Here is a 25,172-nt window from a genome sequence, read left to right on the forward strand (position 1 = left end):
TTTTTGGGACTAGATTATGGCATTTCAGAAATACAGATCTTTTTTTAAACCACACTTTAATTTGGCTCATTAGCTTTTTTGGTAGAGTTTTTTTTTTTTTTTTTTTTTAATTAAAGGTTTTTTATTTACTCATTTGAAGGAGAGCAAGAGAGAGTGAGAGTATAAGGAGGAGGGAGAGTCAGAGGGAGAGGGAGAAGCAGACTCCCCACCAAGCAGGTAGCCTAATGAAAGGCTTGATTCCGGGACCGTGGGATCATGACCTGAGCCAAAGGTATAACTTAACTGACTGAGCCACCCAGGTGCCCCTTTTGTAGAGTCTAAAAGAGATCTCTTATGAGGGACACAAAGTGCACATGATCTTAGGAAAATGAATATACTTGAAAAAATAAAATCCTTCCCCAAACATACAGATAAAGAGCAGAAAGTTTCAGGTCCATAAAAATTATAGGTATTTCCAAAATAATATTCAATTTTAAAAAGAAAAGAAATTAGCCACAATTTTGATACAACAGAAAAAGCAACTAGAAAGCATTTGATTAATGTGCTTGATTTTTTAAAGTAACAAACAACAACAAAATATATTTGTTCAATCCTATCCATGTTCCAAATATGTGAGTAGAATTCTATCCTTAAGAAGCGCATACAACATGAGTATAAAACCTAGAGCTGTCTCAAGATCTCTCGTGGTAGTGTAAATATCAAATTTTCCTCACTGTTCTATTTCCCTCACTCAGAACCACCATTCATTTAATCCACTAAACTTATACTAAGCATCAATTATGTGCTAGGAACTGTGCTAAGCAATGGCGATAATAAACCAGAGTCCTAAATCATCAAGATATCACAGATTTTATCACTTTGATTTCTTGAAGAAAAAAAAAAAACCCACAATTGGAAAGACTGAACATTATGAAAATGGAAGTGATTTCTTTCCATTGTGGTCCTTAAGTGGCCTTCATTCAATACTTATGCCTCATGGTGGGCCTAGCTTTCCCCTTCCTCAGCCAAGTGACTCAGAGGCAACTATAGATCTTGTGTTCTATTATTAGCCTTCTCAAATCTGATTATTCTAAGAAGCACTTCCCACTGGCAACATGGTAATCATGTTTAAATATAACTCCCTATGATCAATCTAAATCTCCAGATTTTTAACCAAGTTTCGCTGTGGCTCAGAGAGTGCTTTTATTATTATTATTAATCCACATTTTTATGATCCCAGGTTACTTTAATAGATAAGAGGGGTGCGTGTATATGTATGTGTGAGTCTGTGTCCTTTTACACCAAAGTGTTAGGGACTCTTTGAATAAAGACTTTTGGCTCTTTTTGTGGTCTTCCCCCTTCCTCCATACTCTTGCCTGCACTTTCCAGATGTTTTAGAGTTAAAGTTGTCAGGATGAGAGCTAATAGCATGTTTGTATAACAACTCATAACTTAACAGTTTGAATAATTATAGCAGCTAACATTTATTCAATGCTTCTTATATGTAAGGCGCTGGGCAACATGCCTGCTCTCGTTTTGTCTTTGCATCAGTCCTATGGGGTCAGGACTCTTATTTCTCCATTTTATCAAACTGGCTCAGATAAGATGAAAAATTTCACCTAGGTTATGTTAGCAAGTATAGAAGAGGATTTTAACTTAACCCTGTCTAGTCACAATATTACATGAAGGTATATTTTAAGGTTAGAAAATACCAGTACTAAAAACTAACAATGATTTCTATATCTTTTGCAAGTCCATTTCCCAGGCTCTTAATAACCAGAACAATGAGAATAAAATGGCTCATTTTCTGTTCATAGACATTTTTGTTTTTAAAAACAAGTTGTTAGAAAATTTTTGCCTCTGTGGATCCGGAAACACTAGGCTATAGCTGACCTTTCAGTTATTTTTGCAATTTTGACCATAGGCCATTTATTCTATTTCATGTTTATAGCTTCTGAAGAATGGGAAGGAAAGCTTATGAGTTAACATAAAACATAAAAATGTCAGTTTCATATGAAATAAAGGCATAATTTTCATAGCAAACCATTCTACACATTATGCTACTCTTTTTCTTTCAGACTAATAAAAGTGAAAACTAATCGCTTTTCAATTTTTCTTCTTCTATTACTTTTGAATAATGTGTTTGTTGGTTGTTAACTATATAAACTTAACTTTAAGCTGTCTAACTTTCAGAGTAAACAGGTGCCCAATTTTCCAAAGATCATACTCTGACAATTGTATTTAGGACATATCTACATGCATGCCTATGTTCAGGAAAAAAGGATTAATCAGCTAATAAGTTATCCTAATAAGTAATTTTTAAAAATCTCTTTTCTTTCCTCCTCTTTTTTGTTATATTGTCCTTTGGATATTAGATGTTGATATCCCCGTGACTACATAGTTCCAGTGATGAGTACATGCCTTATTGATTTCTTGCTTCTTCTAGAAAGGGACAATGAATGATCCGAGCATATTACTGTTCCTATCCTTGGTGAGCAAATCACAGTTCTTCCAATCTGCTTATTGAGTTTACCTTTATGGTCAATACAGAAGGCTGTAATCGAATCAATTTTGAGACAAGCCATATTGAATGCTGAAAGTCCGATTTGAATGAATCAGCATAAGAGACGATGAAATCTACGCAATTGCCAGTCAATGAGTATGCTTTAGGAAAATAAAAAATGTCTTAGTTAATTTACTAGGAGGGAAAGAAATCTATATTAAAAGGAGTAAAATTAAAAATCTAATTAATTGGGACACCTGGGTGGTTCAGTGGTTTAGCACCTGCCTTTGGCCCAGGGCATGACCCTGGAGTCCCAGGATTGAGTCCCACATCGGGATCCCTGCATGGAGCCTGCTTCTCTCTCTGCCTATGTCTCTGCCTCTCTCTCTCTGTGTCTCTCATGAATAAATAAATAAAATCTTTAAAAAAATCTAATCAATCAAGAGTAGTAAAAATCCCAGAAGTATTAGGCCTGAGCAAAGGACCCCTATAAGATACCCAAATGATTTCATACAGACCTACAGATCCATCTAATGAGTGGTTGCTAAATATAATAAACACAGCTCATTATTGTTTTAAAAGGATACAAATTATAAATAATTACAGGTAAACTATTATTCCAATACTAAATGTGATATGGGTGACACATTACATAAGGCCTTTTGTTTTCTCCACATATTGAACATCTACTAAAATCAGAACATCACAGAAATTCAGATTTGCAAATGGGAAAAAGAAACACAGATCAAAGCCTATTTATAAAAAACTCCTTGAAACATCTACATTTGATTGCAGTACAATTTTATTTTGTTTACATATTTAGAAATCACTTTCCCGTTAAAAGGAAGCTAGAGACAAACACAAAGGCTCATGCCCACCTGTTCTAGAGAATTTTAGTAAGTAAAATATTGTGTTCAAAACTCAGTAGGAAAAAAAACTGGGGAGGTGTAGGAAGGAGATAAAAATGTACATAGCTTTACTTTTGCTTGTTCTTTCTATGAAGAAGTCTTGGTCTGGGTTGGTGCACAAATGTAAAAGTTTATTTTTTTTAAAGATTTCATTTATTTATTTGAGAGAGAGAGAGCACACAAGCAGAGGGAGGGGCAGAGGGAGAAACAGATTCCCCACTGGGCAGGGAGCCAGATTCGGGGCTCAATCTCAGGACCCTGAGATTATGATCTAAGCCAAAGGCAGATGCTTAACTGAAGAAGCCACCCAGGTGGCCCTGCAAATATAAAAGTTTAGATGTATAGTTTAGTTACATTATGTAGTTTAGTTGAGAATTTAATATGGATGGAAAAATTTGGAAAAAATGAATTTGATGTGGATGGAAAAGCTGGAAAAAATGAAAAAGAGGGGTGTTACTTGGTGAGCACACAAAAAATTATTGAAAAACTGAGTTTTTTTCTCAATGCATGGGTAAGATCACAATACACACAATATAGGAATGAAGGGATACTGATCAGAAATTATGTATTGTAATGCAGTTGATGTACCACATTAGGATTATGGAAATAGAGTCATGGGAAACCCTGTGAGAAGAGAGGTTTTACCATTTATTGATTAAAATACATTTATGGGGCACCCGGGTGGCTCAGTCAGTTGAGCATCCAACTTTTGATTTTGGCTCAGGTCATGATATCAGGATCATGAGATCAAGCCCCATGACAAGCTCCCTGCTTGGTGGGGAGTATGCTTGAGATTCTCTCTCTCCTTCCATCATCCTCTGCCCCTCCCCCTCATGTGTTCTTTCTTTCTCCCTCTAAAATGTATAAATAAATCCATTTTTAAAAGGATTTTATTTATTTATTCATGAGAAACACACAGAGAGAGAGGCAGAGACACAGACAGAAGGAGAAGCAGGCTCTCTGCAGGGAGCCTGATGCAGGACTCCATCCCAGGACTCTGAGATCATGCCCTGAGCCAAAGGGAGATGCAGAACCACTAAGCCACCCAGGTGCCCCAATAAATAAATCTTTTAAGAAAATAAAATACATTTATGTACTAAATGTACATAATATATTTACTCATTCATTGGTTTATTGAAATATATTTAGTATATACTATGAGCTAAGCACTGAATGAACTAAAGAGACTTGGTTTTGAGGGCCAACCTACACCAAGTGAGATTAACCCATTCTGTGCAGTATGTGTCAGGGCATATATGAACCATTTGGTATAGGAGTATTGACTATATAGCAAAAATATATTTAAATTTATATGAATAATTATTCACTGGCCTAATGGAATTTTAAACTGGAGAGAGAAAAAAGATAAGCATTTGGCAAAAAAATAAATACAAAAAGAGAAAACATAACCATTACAGTCAATAGGAAACACAAAAATTCATAAAATCAATGACAACTGTCCAATGGCACTTGTGAAAAATGGCACTTGTATGTGAAAAAGATATAAACCAATGGCAAGGCATTGGAAAGACCAGAAGCAAATAATGTTGGTTTGAGGAGGCCAAGGAAGAGATTGCATTTAAAAGAGGAGATGGGATGCCTGGGTGGCTCAGTCGGTTAAGCAACCAACTCTTCATTTCCACTGAGGTTGTGAGCTCAGGGTCATGTGACGAGCCCCGCGTTGGGCTCCGCTGAGCATGGAGCCTGCTTGGGACACTCTCCCTTCTCTCTCTGTCCCTCCCCCTTTCTCAAAATAGCATAAAAGATGGAAAAAGGCAGAATCTGTTCAAATGGAGTGGAAAGGGCCTATTTGGCAGGCCAGTTCTGGGTCTGAGAAATGTGCGCAATGAAAGTTGTTTTTTGTTTGTTTGTTTTGTTTGTTTGTTTTTTGGGGGTTTCTTTTGGCAGACACAGAGAATGGTTGTGAGGAATGTCATTAATATTTAACTCTGTGTCAGTTTCTATGTACAAAAGAGTCACATGGTGTGACCATGTGACACATGATTGATGCAGAGGGTCTCTTTCCAACAGGACTACAATCCAGCTTTATTCCACTGTGAAGACACTTCATGTGTAAAAATCACATTTTTTAGAACAAATGAAGTGCTTGTTATTTGCATAACAAAAGAATTGTTTGCTTTACAAGGAAATCTGCCACAGCATTATTTAAGTAAACTCCTTTTATGTATTAAAAACATAAAACTATTTTCTAAAATATGCTTTATATACTCTTCTCCTGGGAACACGTGTATAATACAAAAAGAGTGTATTCATTTGCTTTTTTTTTTTTTTTTATGATAGTCACACAGAGAGAGAGAGAGGCAGAGACATAGGCAGAGAGAGAAGCAGAGGCTCCATGCACCGGGAGCCCGATGTGGGATTCGATCCCGGGTCTCCAGGATGGAGCCCTGGGCCAAAGGAAGGCGCCAAACTGCTGCGCCACCCAGGGATCCCCCATTTGCTTTTTAATAAGACAACAGGAGCCCTACCATTTCTTGTTATTTAATTATCAATGTCAAGAAGGCTCGATTAAAGTAAGTAATTTCTGGTTCTCCTTGAAAATAGTCTTCAGAGGTCAGTGTGGGCTGTATACAGATGTTCAGACAGGAATGGAGTGAAGAATAAGTATGGCTGTTTTTCATTAATGTGCCAGGCATATGAGTTATTATAGTAGCTTAAAAGAAAACAATTTCATCTAAGAATCTTTCTAATTCCCTTCCATTCCATGGGTTTACTAGTGTCATCTAACAAATATTTCAAACAAAAAGCGCCACTTTGTTAAGTAACTCAAAGAGTAAAATTTGTCAACATAGACTTGGCTTTTCCTCTCTCTCTCTCTTTTTTTTTTTTTTTTTTGGCTTTTCCTCTCTTACACAAATTGTAAAGCTGTGAAGACAAACTGATTTGGTTTGGCCTTCCCTCCTGGCTTATTCTTAAGTATAAGCTATACTTATATATACATTTTATATAATCCAAATAATGCTGAGAGTGGACATGACATTAAAAGCTACAATACTAAATTCTGTAAGGACTTAAAATCTATTGCTAGGAGAGGTACAGAAGTTTAGTTATCATATTATTTAACTAATTGAATTCAAATGTTTGTTTCTGAGGAATATGCAAGGCCACTTGGTTATTAAGCAATTTTTGCGAATGCACACACTGGTCAGCATGAACACGTCTAAGAAAAAGTCACAGGATACTTATATGTGGCAACAGAGCAACCTCCAAGACAGCCATGCCATTGAAGATGAAAATTTCAGTTACAGCTTATCTAAAATATCATGCTTGTTACATGGGGAAGTCATGCATATTATCGGAAGTTGCGTACTCGCCTTAAAAATCTAAATTTAGAAAACCCATCATAGATGAAATGTGGGTTCTGTAAGTCTGACCATTTATCCCAGATTGGTTTTCTGTTCCAGGAAGAAAAACAACCTACCCTAAATATTTTCTTTTTTTTTTCCTAAATATTTTCTTAATCAACTTCTTACTTGGGGCTCTAATCACTATTATCTGTATCATTTATGATTTATATCTACCTATCCAAGACAAATATTTATTGAGGGTATGCTAAGGCTAACATTGTTCTAAACCCTGAGGTTCCAGCAGTGAGTATGAGGTGCCTGTACTCAGTTTAGAGAGGTAAATAGACAATACAAAAGTATTCAAACAAATAATTTCAGTACTGACAAGTTGTATGATGAAAAAGAAAGCAAAATAGGAGGAGACAGAGACCATTGTAAATACGGGAGCCCAAGAAGCAGGTTACATTTGAGCAGAGGGTTCTTTCTTGTTCTCCTGAGCACTTCCCATGCAGTGCTGATTCTTGGCTTATCTTTCTCCCTCTTGCTATTATTTTTACTCATTTTTGCCTCTCAGAAAGAGTGAGGTAGGAGGTGAAACTTGAGTGTGACAATGTTGTTATTGATTTGGTTCAAAAGGAGACTGATGAGAATGGATAAAATGAGATACTCTTGGATTCTAACAATGTACTTTTTCTGTGCTACCCTGAGCTCATATATCCATAGATAATTGAGAGTTGCCTGATCCTTTGAGTGATCTCAGTCTATCATAGACTTTGGGGATATGTCTGCCACTGATCACTTAAAATACATGAAATATTATGGTTTAGTGAACTGTTTTAATTTGTTTAATTTGTTAGGAAGTCATCTTGAATATTTTGCAGTGAATTTGTAGTTTCAGATTCTCTTGAATAAAAAAGATGAATATGTCTACTTTATATACTATATATTTTCTGCTCTTATTAGTTTAAATGAAATTAAATTGCTTCCTAATTCCTTGGTTCATGCAACAAGGATTATCACTAGATCAATTGCAAAAGCTTTGGATGATACAACAGCCTCAAGTTACTGTTTACCCAGGATGGTGGTGCCTCCTACCAATACGATGCATTTCCATTTTATCATCATTTTATCTATTTCTGCATTAAATTCACCTCATCTTTATTACTGTAGGTTCATGATAATATCTGATATCTGGCGAGGCAAATCCTTTCATATTTTTCAAAATCACTTGGCCTTATTTTGGTTCTTTGTCATTCCTCATTAATTTTAGAATATGCTTGTCAAATCCCATAAAAAACTCATATTACTGCAATGCTTTAGAGTTTAAATTGGGAGATAAATACCATCTCCATGATAGTGAGTTAGTCCACTTTGGATATGGCCTACCTACTGCTTCACTTATTCACATCTTTAATATCATTAAAAAATGCATTTTAAGTTTTTTTTCCACAGAGATCTTGCACATCTTTTATTAGATTTATGCCTAGGTAATTTATAGATTTGTTGCTGTTGCGAAAGAAGGGTATTTCATATATGTGAGATGGTATATAATAATGCCATTGGTTTTTGTATATCAATCTTTTTATCTAGAAACTTTGCTGAAATTATAGTTTCTTTCGGATTTTTTTGAATATAACCTTATAGACCACATAAAATGTCAGTTTGTGTCTTCCTTTTCAAACATTATACCTCTTATTTCTTCTAATCTTATTGCATTGGTTATTAGTATTTTTAAATAGAAGCAGTGATACATATTTGCTGTATGTTTTAGACAAATTTTATGTGCCAATTTGGCTGAGCCATAGGTTGCCCAGATATTTGGTCATTTTTCAAGGTGATTCTGTAAGCTTGTTTTTAGATGAGATTAACATTTAAATTAATTGAGTGAACAAAGTAGACTGCTTTCTCTAATGTGGATAGGCCTCATCCAATCAATTGAAGGCCTGAATAGAAAAAAAAAAAAAAAAAAAAGCTGACCCTTCCTCCAGTAGGGAGAATTATTCCTTCCTGAACACCTTCAGACTGGGACATTAGCTCTTTTCCTGCTTTTAGACTGGAACTGAAACATTGGTTGTTCCTGGATCTTGAGCCTGCCAGCCTTTGGATAGGAACTGCACCATTGGCTCTTCTAGTTCTCAGGCTTTCAGACTTAAACTAGAACTATTTTCCTGGGTCTCTAGCTTGTCAACTCACCCTGCAGATCTTGGGATTTGCCCACCTCCATAATTCTGTAGGTCAATTACTTATAATACTTTTTCCCTCCCCCCGACCTCCCTCCCACCTTCTCTCCTTTTTTTCAGGTTTTTCTGCACAACTCTAAGTAATACAAGCACACACTCTAAAGCCAGAATATGTAGGTTTGAATCAGCTGTATCACCTACTTTCTATGTGACTCTCATCAATTTACTTAATATCTATGTGCCTCAGTGTACTTTTTATTTTTTTTATTCAAGATAATTAACATACAGTGCTATATTAGTTTCAAGTGTACAATATAATGATTCAACAATTCTATACATTTCTCAGTGCTCATCAATAAGTGCACTCATCTTTAAAAAGGGGAAAACAATAGCATCTACATAATGGGGCTTTGTGAGAATGAAGTTTTTACATTTAAGACATGTAGAAAAATGCCTAACCCCATAGTAAGCATTCAATGAGCATTACCTACTAATTGTGTTGTGGTTATGGTAGTTGTTATTTTTTATTTTTTCTTTTTTTTTCTAATTTATTTTTTTATTGGTGTTCAATTTGCCAACATATAGAATAACACCCAGTGCTCATCCCATCAAGTGCTCCCCTCAGTGCCCATCACCCAGTCACCCCCACCCCCCCGCCCACCTCCCCTTCCACCACCCCTAGTTCGTTTCCCAGAGTTAGGAGTCTCTCATGTCGTGTCTCCCTCTCTGATATTTCCCACTCATTTTCTCTCCTTTCCCTTTTATTCCCTTTCACAATTTTTTATATTATCCAAATGAATGAGACCATATAATGTTTGTCCTCCTCCTATTGACTTATTTAACTCAGCATAATACCCTCCAGTTCCATCTGCATCGAAGCAAATGGTGGGTATTTGTCGTTTCTAATGGCTGAATAATATTCCATTGTATACATAGAACACATCTTCTTTATCCATTCATCTTTCTATGGACACCGAGGCTCCTTCCACAGTTTGGCTATTGTAGACATGGCTGTTATAAACATCGGGGTGCAGGTGTCCCAGCATTTCATTGTATCTGTATCTTTGGGGTAAATCCCCAGCATGCAATTGTTGGGTCATAGGGCAGATCTATTTTTAACTCATTTGAGGAACCTCCACACTGTTTTCCAGAGTGGCTGCACCAGTTCACATTCCCACCAACAGTGCAAGAGGGTTCCCCTTTTTCCACATCCTCTCCAACATTTGTGGTTTCCTGCCTTGTTAATTTTCACCATTTTCACTGGTGTGAGGTGGTATCTCATTGTGGTTTTGATTTGTATTTCCCTGATGGCAAGTGATGCAGAGCATTTTCTCATGTGCATGTTGGCCATGTCTATGTCTTCCTCTGTGAGATTTCTGTTCATGTCTTTTGCCCATTTCATGATTGGATTGTTTGTTTCTTTGCTGTTGAGTTTAATAAGTTCTTTATAGATCTTGGAAATTAGCCCTTTATCTGATACGTCATTTGCAAATATCTTCTCCCATTCTGTAGGTTGTCTGTTAGTTTTGTTGACTGTATCTTTTGCTGTGCGAAAGCTTCTTATCTTGATGAAGTCCCAATAGTTCATTTTTGCTTTTGTTAGTTGTTATTTTTTCTTAAAGATTTTATCTATTTATTTTAGGGTGGGGTGGGGCAGAGGGAGAGAGAGAATCCCAAGCAGACTCCCCACTGAGTACAGAGCCCAACATGGAACTCCATCTCAGAACCCTGAGATCATGACCTGAGCCCAAACCGAGAATTGGACACTTAACCAACTGAGCCACCCAAGCACCTGTTATTTTTTTTTATTATTAAAGAATGTGTTTTTGGGTAGCATCATCATAAATTCCATCCTTTTTTATGCTCTTACTACTTCTTAGGCAAATATACTCTTGCCAATGTTAATCTAGAGATAGATAGCCTGGTGAGGAATTTATAACACTCTGCTAAATGGGCTTCCTATAACATTGCCAGGAACCCTAGCAAGTTGAAAACTATGAATATAAAAAGTAAGAAACAAATATAGAGTCTGTGGGTAGGTGGCAGCATCTGTGGAGTTAAAAAGAAAGGGGAACCTTTGTAAATAGGACCACTGGATATACCTCTTAAATGTGTTTGTATTTTTAGAAAGGGTTTACCTATGAAGGTATAAAGTATATTGTCCTCAGCTTCATAAAAATTGCTGAGTATGCAGAGAGACTATGGTCATTGTCAGGTATCAGTATATAAATAAATGCCACCAGAATTTAGAACTGGACTGTTTAAGTGGAAAGGAAAGACCATAAGCAGATTTAAGAAAACTAGGAAACACAAAGCAGTAAAATGAAGTGTGTGTGTGTGTGTGTGTGTGTGTGTACACATACATATATAAATCAGTCAAGGGATCACAAAATAAAATAATGTAAATTATGACATCATATACCTAAAATGTCAGGGGAGAGAGGAATAAACTTAAGTGTTTTTGGAATGGGTTCAAATTTAAGTGACTATTAACTTAATATAGACTGATCTATATATAAGATGTTACTTGTAAATCGAAGGGTAACCACAAATCAAAAACCAGTAATAGATATGCAAAACAAAGAGAAAGGAATCCAAGTATACCACTAAAGAAAGTCAACAAACCCTTAGAGAAAAGAGCAAGAGAAGATACAGAGAAGAACTATAAAAACAACCATAAAACTAATAACAAAATGACAATAAATACATACCTATCAATAATTACTTTAAATGTAAATAAACTAAATACTCCAATCAAAGGACACAGGGTGGTAGAATGGATAAAAAAAGCAAGACCCATGTATATGCTGCCTATGGTAAACTCATTTCAGACTTAAAGACACATGTGGATTGAAACCAAAGAGATGGAAAAAGCATTCACTAAGCAAATGGAAGGGAAAAGAAAGCCAGGGTAGCAATATTTATATTGAACCAAATAGACTTTAAAACAAAGACTGTAAAAAGAGACAAAGAAGTCTATATAATCATAATGGGAATGATCCAATCAGAATATATATGATTATGAATATTTATATTCATATATAAATATAAATATTTATGCACCCAACATGGGAGCACCATAATTCAAAAGCACCTAATAACAAACATGAAGAAAGTACCTGATGGTAATATAACAGCAATAGGGTGCTTTAACATCCCACTTACATCAAGGGATAGATAATCCAAACAGAAAATCAACCAGGAAACAGTTGCTTTGAATGACACATTGTAACAGATGGATCTAACAGATACATTCAGAACCTTCCTTCCTAAAACAGCTGCATACACATTCTTTTCAAGCATGCATAGAACATTCTCCAGAAGAGATCACATGTTAGGCCACAAAACAAGTATCAAGAAATTCAAGAAGATCAAAGTCATACCATGCATCTTCTCTGACCACACATTATGAAACTAGAAATGAACCACAAGGAAAAAAAAAAAATCTGGAAAGAACACAAATACATGGAGGTTAAGTAACATGCTACTAAACAATGAGTGGGTCAACCAAGAAATTGAAGAGGAAAATAAAGAAATCAAAGAGGAAATAAAAAAATAAATACATGGAGAGAAATGAAAATGAAAACAACGGTCCAAAATCTTTCAGATGCATCAAGAGCTATTCTAAAAGGGAAGTTTATAGCATTACAGGCCTAACTCAAGAAACAAGAAAACTCTCAAACAACCTAACCCTTTAACTAAAGGAGCTACAAAAAGATCAACAAAAAACCTCAAACCAATAAAAGGAAGGAATAAAGATTAGAATTAAGTGAAATAGAAACTAAAAAAACAACAGATGAATGAAACCAGGAGCTGTTTTTTTTTTAAGATCAAAGTTGATAAACCTTTAGCCAGACTCAGAGAAAGAGAGAGAGAGAGAGAGAGAGAGGACAGAGAGGGAAGATTCAAATAAACAAAATCAGAAATGAAAGAGAGGTAACAATCAACACCACAGAAATACAAAGGATCATAAAAGAGTATCATGAAAAATTATATGCCAACAAACTGGACGATCTAGAAGAAATTGATAAAGCCCCAGAAACATATAACCTCCCAAAACTGAATCAGGAAGAAATAGAAAATTTGAATAGACTGATTACCAACATTGAAATTAAAGCAGTTATTAAAAAAAAAAACAAAAAAAAAAACAAAAACAAAAGTCCAGGACGAGAGTGCTTCACAAGTGAATTATACCAAATATTTTAAGAGGAGATAATACTTATTCTTCTCAAACTATTCCAAAAAAGAAGAAGAGGAAGAGGAAGAAGAAGAAGAAGAAAGAAGAAAGAAGGAAGAAGGAAGAAAGAAGAAAGAAGAAAGAAAGAAGAAAGAAGAAAGAAGAAAGAAGAAAGAAGAAGAAGAAGAAGAAGAAGAAGAAGAAGAAGAAGAAGAAGAAGAGGTAGAGTTTCCAAGTTCATTCTGTGAGGCTAGCATTACCCTGGTACCAATACCAGATAAAGACACTACATATATCTGGACCACTTTCTTATAAGACACAAAAATAAACTGAAAATAAATTAAAGATCTAAATGTGAGGCCAGAAATTATAAAAGTCCTAAGAAAGAGCACAAGCAGTAATTTCTCTGATATTGTTCCTAACATTCTTCAAGATAAATCTCCTGAGGCAGAAGAAACAAAAACAAAAATAAACTAACTATTGGGACTACATCAAAATAAAAAGTTTCTGCACAGCAAAAGAAACAACAAGGAAAAAAGAGCCTACAGAATGGGGGATATTTAAAGATGACATAACTGATGAGGGATCACTATCCAAAACATATAAAGAACTTAGACAATTCAACACAACAAATATACAAATAATCCAATTTAAAATGGGCAGAAGACATGAACAGACATTTCTCCAAAGAAGACATACGGATGGAAAAGAAAAGAAAAGAAAAGAAAACATACGGATGGCCAACAGACACATGAAAAGATGCTCAGCATTACCCATCATCAGGGAAATTCAAATCAAAACCACAATGAGGTATTTTACCTCATGCCTGTGGCAATGGCTAAACTAAGAAACACAAGAAACAAGTGACAGTGAGGATGTGGAGAAAAGGGAACCCTCAGGCTCTGTTGGTAGGAATGAAAATTCCACAGTAGCTATGGGAAAACAGTATGGAGATTCCTCAAAATATTAAAAATAGTACTACCACATGATCTAGTAATTACACTGCTGGATATTTACACAGAGAATACAAAAACAGTCATTTGAAAAGATACATGCCCCCCTATCTTTATTGCAGCATTATTTACAATAGCCAAAGTATGGGTGTGTCCAGTTATCCATAAGTAGATAAAGATGTGCTAAATATATATAATGGAATATTACTCAGACATAAAAAAGCCTGAAATCTTGCTATTTGCCACAACATGGGTAGATCAAGAGGGTATAATGCTAAGTAAAATGAGTCAGTCAAAGAAAGACAAATACCATATGACCTCACTCATATGTATAATTTAAGAAATAAAACAGGTGAATAAAATAAGAGACAAATGTAAAACCAGACTTTTCTAGAGTACAAACTAATGGTTACCAGAGGGGCGGTGGGTTGGGGGGATGGATAAAGTAGGTGAAAGGGAGTAAGAGTACACTTACCATGATGAGCAGTGAGTAATGTATGGAACTGCTGTATCACTATATTGTACCCCCAAAACTAATATAACACTGTATGTTACTTATACTGGAATTAATTTTTTTAATGTTCAGAAGCTTTTCATTAGATTTTATAATCATAAAATATTTTAAGAGTGCTTGCAATGTACAAATCAGAACCATATCAAAGATGAGATTAGGGTGAGAGGGAAAGAGAAACAGTACTTTTATTGTTATAGAGACACCCTTTTTTTTATAGTGTTGAAGAGTCGTTTTTTTTTATTATAATTTTTTAAGAGTCTTAAATAGTATGGCAGACATGAATGATTCCATCTCAATGGGTGCATATTTTAAAGCATTATTTTTTTCCTCAGAGAAAACTATACTATTTGACTCCCTTTCACAAGAAAAAAGACAAGGGTATGATAATGAGTTATTAGAAAACAATACTTAAAGTATTTGGTGGAATTTAAGGAATTGGTTTTGGTAACAGGATGGAAATAAATCCTAGGAATGATTTCTACAATTTTTTAGGCAGAAGACTGTGGGTTAAATGAGGGTTTGTTTGTTTGTTTGTTTGTTTGTTTGTTTGTTTTGAGCCATTAGGTCTGCCTTTCTGTGATATACCTGTTTCCACCAAGGACTGTCTGTTAGGGCTGGCAACTATGAGTCTTAATCTTAAAAGAATTTATATCAGCAATGTAGGCTAATCAATAAAGTATATTGGCAACATCTAGGGGCTTTCACAGCCGGTGGACAACACTGTTCCTTTCATTTTAGAATATGAAAGTGCTTGCTCTTACTACCTGCTGTTCTCAAACGGTGAGTCAGTAATGAGAAGCCCTACATGGTACCTGCAGGGAAAATGGTGAAATAGAGATGTGTTTATTTCCAACTGTTGCTTTTAATCAGCCTGTTCCAAGTTACAGTGAGAATGGGAAATCAGTTTGTGCAACGTATCATGAGACGCTTTTCCAAAATTACTACATAGACTACATTTGTTATTCTTACGAACCTTCAACAAAGATCTCTCCTTACTTTTATCAACATTGAGTGAACTAGCAGATCATGCAACAGGCAGCAGAATATTGGTTAACCTGATGAATGTATGGATAAGTACCTTCATCCACTTCTACCTCTTAATGTCTGGCTCTTTACTATTACAAGCGCCCTAGGATCGAACCATATCAAACAATTTGCAGTGTCCTACATGCAACTTGCACTGTTTACACTTTCCCTCTGCTCAGCTTAGGCTGCTCTTCCTTTAGGTTATCCACCAAGAAGATTCTACTTCTCTTTTAAGTGTCAGCTCACCTATGTAACCTATATTACCCACTGGACAAAGTTTTTTTTTTTTTTTTAAGATTTTATTTTTTATTCATGAGAGACACAGGCAGAGGGAGAAGCAGGCTCTCTGCAGGGAGTCCGATAAGGGGTTGAATCCCAGAACCCCAGCTCACGACGTGAGCCAAAGGCAGACGCTCAACCACTGAGCCACCCAGGCGTCCCCCTCTGGACAGACTTAATCATCTCCTTGAGCCCTATTTCTATTATAGCAATGTCACTATACTGTAATTATTTACCTCCACTAGATAGTAGTTCCTTGAGTGAAAAATATGGAACCTTTGTAATTAATGTTCACATAACATTCATGTAAACTGTATTTCTCTCCAATCATTTCACTATCCAGAGTTGAATTTAATGTCCAAGGATTTTCAATTCTTGCAGCTGTAGAGAACTCCTTTGCCCAGCATAAATTCCTGACATGATTTCTTCCCATCCCCAACAGAGGCTCCAATCCAGCATTGACATGAATGCTTCTCGTGCATGAAATGTGTTGAGTAGAGCTATTTCTCGTGTTCACGTTTTACTTAAACATACTACTTGCTTTATTTTTAGCCTTTAATGAAATGATGCTTGCTTATTTGTTACATGTGGACTAAATAAATTATTTCATTTTGTTTGCCAGAGTTAAAGCTTAAGGCTTGTTATTAAAGCTATGCAAGTAAATTTTCTTTATAGCATGAGTGACATGGAATGGGGAGAAAGGGAACTCTGAAGAAACTGAGCTATTGACTGTGTCTTTTTGAAAGTTAAAGTGTGGATAAGAAAGGGAATGAAGGCTTAGAATAGGTTGTAAAAGCAGTGAAATGGGAGTCAGTTGATTTAGATCCTTGCCTTGCTTTACTTCTAACTTCCTGTATAACTGTTTTTCCCACCTCTTTGGCCTCGTTTTCCTCATTTGTTAAGTGAGGGGATTATACCTAAGTCCTTTGTGTACCACCAGTATGATTTTTGCAATACGCACCTGCAACTATATTCAGATTTACTTAAAAATTAATGTTTTTAGTATCAATTACAGAATTCAAATTTCTTAACTCTGCATATTATTCCATAGTTACTGCAACAGAGGCTTTCTCTTGATTGTACAAATAATCTTAGTCCTTTTTTTCCAAAAGCTAGATATTAGCTAATAGTGTAACTTATACAATTATTTCATATGCATTTGCTTCTCAAAATCTTTGACAAGGAAGAACTTCATACAGAATTTATCTTTCTGTATAATTAAAGTGTTTAGAGCCTTGAAAAAATTAATATTTTAAACTTTATGTCATACCATAAATGATCTCAAGGAATACTACTTATATAATTACAGATTTAATGAGATAGTTATATATTTTTGAATGCCCATTGATGTTTTATTTTTATTTTATTTTACTTTTTAAAGATTTCATTTATGCATTTACAAGAGACACAGAGAGAGAGGCAGACACATAGGCAGAGGGAGAAGCAGGCTCCATGCAGGGAGCCCGATGTGGGACTCGACCTGGGACCTTGACCTGAGCCGAAGGCAGATGGTCAACCACTGAGCTACCCAGGTGTCCCACCCGTTCATGTTTTTAAAGTCCATCCATATACATTTAGAACAACAACGGCTAATATTTATTTTAAAGTTTACTGTGAGCCAGGTATTCTAAGTTCTATATCTACATCAACTCATATAATCTTCAAAACTCTTATTTTAATTCTAATTGTACAGAGGGGAAATTAGAGTACTGGGGAGTGAATAACTTGCCCAAAGTCATTGCAGCTTGTAAGTGGCAGAGTCAGGATTCAAACCCAGGCATTCTTCAGCCACACTTGGAAAATGATGGACTGGAAGACATCTATGGTCTTTTCCAACACTATGCCTCTCTGCTTTTGCTTTTTTTTTTCCCCTGGAGCACAATCTTCTGAGTTCTTAAGAGTATACTTATATATCTACTTAGTTTAATAAGTTTCTTTCAAATACAAGGCGTATTTGATTTTTTGGCCTTTTCATTATCTTTTATCTCTTCACAATTAGTTGAAACTGCTCACTTAGCCACTCATGAACAAGTGCAATAAAAGTCAAATTTCATTGCACTCCCAGAATTCATTTTATTTAACATTTCCATAGGAACACACACTTTTGACTGTGAGGAGGCTGTATAAGTTTTCCTTTTTCCAAGAGAATCAGTGTACCCTTGAAATTTAACTGCCATTTAGGTCATCTCAAAAACAGGAGCAAGCACAAAAATTCTGAGTTGGAAGGAGCTTAGGTCTTGTCTGGGTCCCAAAACAAGCAGTGACATAGCCTTCCCCAGCCTCACTGAATGCTGGATGTTCAGCTTCTGGCGAAAGGTTTCTAGTAGAAGGACTCACTATCTACATCACTGCATATTTCATTCACTGGTAAGTAGACCCCATATCTGATTTTTTATATATATGGGCAACTCACTGATTTTACTGTGCCTTTTTCAAAATACAAGTTTGGTTTCTTTTACCAAAAGTTATATATATTTACATTACATATAACATTCATTTTTAGTAAAATCTATATATTTTAATACTTGAAGGCAATTTAAAATGTATGAAAATAAATATAAATCAGATACAATCCCTGGGATCAGTACTTTTGCTAATATTTTGATATTATTTTCTCCACTTAATGTGAATATATGAACATGTGCTAGTTTTTTGCATACATCTATTTCTTTATTACTTTATTGAAAAATAGCTGACACAATATTACATTAGTTTCAAGTGTACAACATAGTAATCAGGCAAATTTATACCTTATGCTATGCTCACCACAGGCATAGCTACCATCTGTCACCATACATAGGACTGTAATACCACTGACTGTATTCAGTATACTGCACTTTTCATTCCCATGACTTATTCCATAACTGGCAGGTGTCAGGTAATATCTCATTGTGATTGTGATTTTGATTTGCGTTTCTCTGATGTTAGTGATGTTGATCACCTTTTTATGTGTCTGTTGGCCATCTATATGTCTTCTTTGGAAAAATGTCTATTCAGGTGCTCTGCCCATTTTTAATCAGATTATTTGTGGCTTTTTTTGTTCTAGTTTTGTGAAAAATGTTATTGGTATTTTGGTAGAGATTATATTGCATCTATAAGCTGCTTTGGGTAGTAGTATGGACATTTTAACAATTTTAATTCTTCTAATCCATGAGCATGGAATGTCTTTCCATTTGTTTGTATCATCTTTAATTTCTTCCATCAATGTTTTCCAGTTTTCAGAGTATATAGATCTTTCACCTCCTTGGTTAAGTTTATTCCTAGGTATCTTATTTTTTAGTGCAATTATAAAAGGGATTGCTTTCTTAATTTCTCTTTCTCTACCTCATTATTAACATATACAAATGCAACTGATTTCTGTGCATTAATTTTATATCCTTCAGCTTTTTTGAATTCATTTATCAGTTCTAATAGGTTTTTTAGTGATTATTTTAGATGTGGGTTTGTCATATGGCCTTTATGCTTTATTATGTTGAGTTATGTTCCTTTTAAACCCACTTTGTTGATTTTTTTTTTTAAGACTTTGAGAAAGAGAGAGAGAGTATGAGTGAGGGAGAAGGGCAGAGGGAGCTGAGCAGGGAGCCCGCTGTGGGGCTCCATCCAAGGACCCTTAGATCATGACCTGAGCTGAAGGCAGACATTTAACTGACTGAGCCACACAGGGGCCCCTTTGTTGATAGATTTAATCATGAACAGATGTTGAAATTTGTCAAATGCTGGCATATGCCTGTTTTAAACTAATTTGGGGATTACTTAATATTCTCAAATCTTCTGTGTGTAGGGTGGCTTGTCCTTACATTCTACCACATGCAGATGAATCAATTTTCAACAATATTTTGGAAAAATAGACATCAAAATGATAAGGGCTTCCACTTTCAGACAAGAGACCACATTTGACCTCCTGCCTAAAATAAGAAGAAAAAAAGGTAGAATATATAAAATTATGGTTTGCCAGACATTAGGCATAAGGAGTGAAGGATAGAAATCTCTGAGAGAAGAAAAAATCTCTGAGAGATGGCAAATAAACAAGGTGAGCCCTACGATTGCCCAGTTTACTGCCTTGAGTGAATTTTCAGGCTGTGGTACAAGAAAAGGGAACCTAGGCAAAATGGTAGGAGGAGATGAATCTGAGATTGTGGGAAGACAGCAGTGTCTAGAGTTGTCAGGGCAAAGTATGTAAAGGGGAGAGCTGCACAGAAACAAAACATCAAAGATCTCTAGAGGAACTACTTTGAGTATTCATCTGAGTAATGACCAAGGCAGGCATATGAGGAAACAACCCAATGCTGGGGAAAGGACTCCTTGAAAGAATTTGTGGTAAGACTAACCCGTGCTCACACAGAACAAGAATAATGACTGTTCTCATCAGTCAGATTAGAATTAGGTAAACAGAAGGATCTTGCTTAGTAGTTGAGAATAATTAGCCTTCGATGTAGTACTGCTATGTTCTGACTTAATATAATTAAAAAGCAATATCCAAAAGGATCAAACTGTTTCCAAGTAATTTGACTGCACCCAGAAAAATCCCAAGAATATTTTTGGAACGGAAAAACATCCAGTATCAAACAAGGAAAATTCACAATGTCTCGCATCTGATTTAAAAAAAAATTACCAAGCATGAAAATGAACAGGCAATATGACCTAATGAGGAGATACATTAATCAAAACTAATCCAGAAATGAGAGATGTTATAACTAGCACATGAGAAGATTAAAATATTAAAACATACTATATGAACTCAATTATATACATTTAAAAAGTTAAGTAAAAATAAATAAATAAATAAATAAATAAATAAATAAATAAATAAATAAATAAATAGTTAAGTAGCGGGATGCCTGGGTGGCTCAGCTGGTTGGTTGTCTGCCCTTGGCTCAGGTCATGGTCTCAGGGTCCTGGGATAGAGCCCCGCATTGGGCTCCCTGCTCAGCGAGGAGCATGCTTCTCAACCACTGAACCATCCAGGCATCCCTAAATAAAATATTTCTTAAAAAATAAAATAAAAAGTTAAGTAGAGACCTGGAAAATATATATATCACACACACAAACTTAAAACTTCTAGAGATAGAATTCAAAGTCTGAGATGAAAAATACATTAGACAGGGTATAGGGAAAATTAGACATTGCAGAAGAAAATGTTAGTAAACTTGAAGACATAGCAACTGAAACTACCCGAAATAAAACACAGAAAGGACAGAATAAATATTTGAAGAAACAATGCCTAAAATTTTTCTAAAATTGATGAAAACTTCTCGTTTTTTATGATACATTATGTTGCCAAATTTTTTCTTGGTCCCTACATATCATGTGAAGACATGGCTCTTAAAGATTATAAAATATTCTCTCCTATGGACATTTATCTAGTCCTTTAATTATGTTTGCACAATTTTATTTATTGTGATTTTTCATTATTATAAATGATTATATAATTAATCTTTTTATCCAAAAATATTGATTTGCATCTGATCCTTTTTTTTTTTTTTTTTTTTAAATTTTTATTTATTTATGATAGTCACACAGAGAGAGAGAGAGAGAGAGAGGCAGAGACACAGGCAGAGGGAGAAGCAGGCTCCATGCACCGGGAGCCCGACGTGGGATTCGATCCCGGGTCTCCAGGATCGCGCCCTGGGCCAAAGGCAGGTGCCAAACCACTGCGCCACCCAGGGATCCCTGATCCTTGATATACATTCTCTAAAGTGGGTCCACTGGGCAAAAGGAGCTGCATACATTTTAGGTTCTTATATATTTTAAAGCAATTTTCAGAAAGATTACATATATAGAAAGTATATATATTTTAAATTATAGTATACTTACATTATAACCAATAGATGTCATTTTAAAAGAAAAAAGTATCAATGAAAAAAATGAGAGAAATTTAGTTACTTTTATAAGTGAAGAATATAAGTCTTTTAAAATCTGAATTTTTAGTGTTAATAGTTTAAGTATGTTTCATGTCATTGTAAATGCTAGTTTGTGTCTTAGACAATTTTTCTATTAGTTTTCTCAGTATTTTTTCTTAGATCTGATTGTATGAACTCTTTATATGTTAAGGATATAACCCTTTATTATATTTGTGATTAACTTTTTTCAAACATTAGTCTAAGCCTCCATTTGTACTTCACATAATTTCCAGTTATCACTTTCTTTAAAATGCATTCACATCGGGGCACCTGGGTGGCTCAGTTAATTAAGAACCTGCCTTAAGCTCAGGTCCTGATTCCAAGGTCCTGGGATGGAGCCATGTGTAGCTTCTCCCTCTGCCCCTCTCTCTGCTCATGCTCTTTCTCTCTCTTTCTCTCAAATAATAAATAAAATCTTTTAAAAATGCATTCACATTTATCATTGTTTATAAGTCCTAAGCTTATGCTTACTTCTTTAAACTGGTATTGGTATTTTGGTTGTGGAAAAACCTAAGAATCAAGGTGCTTAGCCCTCTTATTTATAACAGAAATCTGCTCTACTTAACCTCTCCGCTTACCTTATCTAAGAAATCTCCTTCATCTCATAAGAGAATTAAAAGTAGTTAAGAATGGCTAACTATTAGGGGAAGAGCTCTGGTATGGCTTAAGGGAAGGGGATTTTCCTTCACAGAGCTACAGATTACACTTGTACCTATTCTTGTAAAAGTTAATGCTTTATTTCTAAAATATGTCTATTAGAGATATAATTAAATTCTGTTTGATTTATTCAATATCCATATCCAGTAAACAATGCTAAGGGAAAGATCTCTGGTCTGAATGCCAGAAAATGAAGTTTCAATGTGTCTCTGTCACCTTCCAGAACTCCATTTCCTTCCCAGCTATAAAACAAGAACCACACCAAAGGAGCTTTACAACTCACTTCAGCTCTGAAATTCTACAACTTGTGATTGTTTTCTTTTTTTTTTTTTTTTGTTTGTTGTGATTGTTTTCTAAAACAAAGATTGCATTTTCCCCTGAAGAATTATTTTCTGAGATTGTATGTATCTGTTTTAGAAAGGCTGGGGGGGAGTGGCGGAGGGAGACAATTTTTAATGGCTGCAGATGTTTTACAGATGTTAAAGATACATTGTGCTGATAGCTGGGTTAGAAATCTTGAGCAAATAAATTCATACTTATGAGTTTCCAGCATTTATATAGTGAATCTGTTTGGTGTTTCATGCTTCAAGATGCTAAAAGAAACCTACGCCTCCCTTGAAGTCAGTGGAAGTTCTAAACTCAGCTAAAGCATGTGCCAGCTTAATACTAATAGAAAAAAATCAAGCCAATTTTCATCCCATCAGTGCAAAATTAATCAAACAAGCCTATTTTCACATAGCATCTTAACCATTTAACTTCGTATTGTTCAATACTAACTAGTATTAACTTAGTGTTAACTTAGGATCTAGATTATGTTGCATGGACTAAGGGGAATGTAAAAGTGTATGACTATGACTTAGATTTCAAATATATTATTTTTATGCATTTGAATGTGATTATGTAAACAATGTATTCATGGAACCACTGGATTTTTTTTTGGGGGGGGGAAGCTTTGTAATCACTTAATTTTCTTCCAAATAATAAAATGTTATAATCTCACATTTATAAATTCTATAATTAAAATAAATTATATAACATATATGCTTGTGTTTGTGTGTGTTTCTGACAATAATGGCTTATAATTTAAGATATAAAATGGTTTTGTAAGATATTCATGGTCTCCGGAATTGAATCTGAAACCTCTGGATTTATTTAATTTCTCAGAGAAAGAGACAGTGCTATCATATGGCGCTGGATATTACTGAAAAAATCAACTAGTAGCAGTAAATGTCAAAATTCACCTTAAAATGGCATCTCTAATTATAAACTGACACTAGCAAAGCATTGGCAGTTTTCATGATATTACTTGAATTTACAAGCTCCTGCAACTGACAGCCAAATCTCCAGTTTCTCTCCTACATTTGCTTTTCCTTTATGACATTTGATCAGTCAACAGTAAGAATTCTGCTGCTCTCCTAAGTCACCCTACAGTTTAAAATCCTGACTACTTCACGTTCTTGTGAAAGTGGGGTGGGGAGAACAGCAAGTCTTTCAGAATGAGATCTGTACTTATCAATCACAGCAGCCACAGCTGAGGAATCGGCCTCTGCGGAGGTGAAGCTGGTTCCTACACTGGGAAAGGAAAAGCTGATTCTGATTAAACGGAGGCAACACAACTCAGGCAGCTGGAGGGGCTTCTGAAAGCTGGAGAGATTGGATTTCTGGGTTTGGACAATGGAGCAGAGAGAACCTAGGTTACAAAAAGCAAACAGAACAGCTTCAGGTTAGTTTAAAATGGAACCCGGGGAGCTCTTATATAGAGAAAATCATACAGGCTGAATCACAGTGTGGGGGAGGGGGGAGAAGGGTGAAAGAGAGACTTTACCACTGCAGATAAAAAGATTATAAGTATCTATCACTTATTCATGTGCTCAACAGATAGTCATTAAGCACAGTGGGTATAACCACAGGGCCCTATTCTCAAGGAGTTAGCACTTTGCTACCATTTGTTCTCTGCATTGTGTGCTGTCCTAGTGTTGCAAAGATAAATAGGATATTTTCCCTGCCCTTGATGAGGCTGTTAGGAAATGGTTAATTAAAAAGAAATATTACAGTTCTTTAAAAGATATTTATGTATGTATGTATGTGAGAGAGAAAGCACAAAGTGAGAACACGAGTAGGGGAGGAGGGCCAGAGGGAGAAGGAGAAGCAGGCTCTCCACTGAGCAGGGAGCCCCATGTGGGGCTCGATCCCAGGATGCTGGGATCATGACCTGAGCTGAAGGCAGATGCTTAACCCACTGAGCCACCCAGGCATCCCAGAAGTATTACAATTTTAATGATAATTACCTGTACTTGGCACTGGGATTACAGGAGAAAGAGTAGTGGGTGTCTGTGGGGAAGGTGGTAATCAAGTTTTCTAGAAATGTAAAGGCTTTTATAAAGAAGGCAGGTTTAAGTTGAATCTTGAAAAAATAATAAGCTTTTTTTTTTTTTCCCCAGGTGGACTATGGGGCATTTGAAGGTGGGAAGATGGTAGGAGTAGGAGGAAGAGTGCACAAGGCAGATGGGATAACGCTAACAGGCTTCAGGGCAAGAAACAGGTTGGCCTATTCAGACCTTTTTTTTTTTTTTTTTCCAGACCGTTTTAAGTAGCTCCATGTGACTGGGTTATAGTTTGAGGAGGGTAAATTGGAATCTGCCGGTCAGAGTAAGGGCTGGAGAGCCTGACACGGGCCAGATTTAGAGGGTCCTACAGACATAACATTTCAGTTGATCCTACAGAGCAGCTATATAGAAAGTCACTGAAGGGTTTTCAGTTACTCAGTGACAGGATCATGCTCGTGTTT

General features: G+C 35.6%; 1 protein-coding gene across 14 annotated transcripts in view; it reads right to left on the bottom strand.

Annotated features, from left to right (window-relative positions):
- Positions 1-25,172, bottom strand: part of ANKS1B (ankyrin repeat and sterile alpha motif domain containing 1B) — a 1,050,493-nt gene that overhangs the window by 482,682 nt on the left and 542,639 nt on the right. The window lies entirely within an intron of this gene.

Source organism: Canis aureus, chromosome 13 (genome assembly GCF_053574225.1).
Source record: "Canis aureus isolate CA01 chromosome 13, VMU_Caureus_v.1.0, whole genome shotgun sequence".
In the NCBI taxonomy this organism is placed as follows: domain Eukaryota; kingdom Metazoa; phylum Chordata; class Mammalia; order Carnivora; family Canidae; genus Canis; species Canis aureus.